The sequence below is a fragment of the Camelus bactrianus genome, chromosome 2 (assembly GCF_048773025.1).
Source record: "Camelus bactrianus isolate YW-2024 breed Bactrian camel chromosome 2, ASM4877302v1, whole genome shotgun sequence".
Taxonomy (NCBI): domain Eukaryota; kingdom Metazoa; phylum Chordata; class Mammalia; order Artiodactyla; family Camelidae; genus Camelus; species Camelus bactrianus.
In genome coordinates this window covers 11,135,247-11,137,293 of record NC_133540.1, presented here as the reverse complement: position 1 = coordinate 11,137,293, position 2,047 = coordinate 11,135,247, and positions in this window count along the sequence as shown.

Genomic DNA, 2,047 nt, shown 5'->3' with positions numbered 1-2,047 from the left:
GGTTTTACAGTGAAAACAGCAGGAACTTCAAACCGGCACTAGGAAACAGACTGAGAAATCAGAGTAAAAGTTTCTCCTGCAACCCGTTCCATTTGTGCTAGATGAACGAACGTCTCTCCACATGCTCACTTCTGAGAGATAAGTGTGTGTGAAAGCCGTCCTTCACCTAGCTTGTTGGGAACCCAAAGTTTCTTTTCACTTGCAAACTCCACTCCATACATATATATTTGGAGGTACTAGTTCAAACTCGGTTTTACAGTGAAAAATGCAGGAACTTCAAACCGTCACAAGGAAACAGACTGAGAAACCAGAGTAAAAGTTTCTCCTGCAAACCGTTCCCTTTGTGCTAGATGAACGAACGTCTCTCCAAATGCTTAATTCTGAGAGATAAGTGAGTGTGAAAGCCGTCCTTCACCTAGCTTTTTGGGAACACAAAGTTTCTTTTCAATTGCAAACTCCAATCCATACATATATATGGGTAGGTACTAGTTCCAACTCGGTTTTACAGTGAAAACTGCAGGAACTTCAAACCGGCACTAGGAAACAGACTGAGAAATCAGAGTAAAAGTTTCTCCTGCAACCCGTTCCTTTGTGCTTGATGAAGGAACGTCTCTCCACATGCTCAGTTCTGAGAGATATGTGTGTGTGAAAGCCGTACTTCTCCTAGCTTGTTAGGAACACAAAGTTTCTTTCAGTTGCAAACTACACTCCATACATATATATGGGGAAGTACTAGCTCCAACTCGGTTTTACAGTGATAAATGCAGGAACTTCAAAGCGGCACTAGGAAAAAGACTGAGAAACAAGAGTAAAAGTTTCTTCTGCAACACGTTCCCGTTGTGCTAGATGAAGGAACGTCTCTCAACATGCTCAGATCTGAGATAAAAGTGTCTGTGAAAGCCGTCCTTCACCTAGCTTGTTGGAAAAACAAAGTTTCTTTTCACTTGAAAACTCCACACCATACATATATATGGGGAGGTACTAGCTCCAAATCGGTTTTAAAGTGAAAACTGAAGGAACTTCAAACCGGCACTAGGAAACATACTGTGAAACCAGAGTAAAAGCTTCTCCTGCAACCGGTTCCCTTTGTGCTACATGAACGAACGACTCTCCACATGCTCATTTTTGAGAGATAATTGTGTGTGAAAGCCGTACTTCACCTAGCTTGTTGGGAACACAAAGTTTCTTTTCAGTTGCAGACTCCACTCCATACATATATATGGGGAGGTACGAGCTCAAACTCGATTTTACAGTGAAAAATGCAGGAACATCAAACCGGCACTAGGAAACAGACTGAGAAACCAGAGTAAAAGTTTCTCCTGCAACCCGTTCCCTTTAGCTAGATGAACGAACGTCTCTCCACATGCTCAGTTCTGACAGATAAGTGTGTGTGAAAGCCGTCCTTCACCTATCTTTTTGGGAACACAAAGTTTCTTTTCACTTGCAAACTCCACTCCATACATATATATGGGGTGGTACTAGCTCCAAATCGGTTTTACAGTGAAAACTGCAGGAACTACAAACCGGCACTAAGAAACAGACTGAGAAACCAGAGTAAAAGTTTCTCCTGCAAACCGTTCTCTTTGTGCTAGATGAACGAAAGTCTCTCCACATGATCAGTTCTGAGTGATAAGTTTGTGTGAACGCCGTCCTTCACCTAGCTTGTAGGGAACACAAAGTTTCTTTTCAGTTGCAAAGCCCACTGCATACATATATATGGGGAGGTACTAGCTCCAACTCGGTTTTACAGTGGAAACTGCAGGAACTTCAAACCGGCACTAGGAAAAAGACTGAGAAACATAGTAAAAGTTTCTCCTGCAACCCGTTCCTTTTGTTCTAGATGAACGAACGTCTCTCCACATGCTCAGTTCTGACAGATATTTGTGTGTGAAAGCCATCCTTCACCTATCTTGTTGGGAACACAAAGTTTCTTTTCAGTTGCAAACTCCACTCCATACATATATATGGGGAGGTACTAGCTCCAAATCCGTTTTACAGTGAAAACTGCAGGAACTTCAAAACGGCACTAGGAAACAGACTGAGAAAC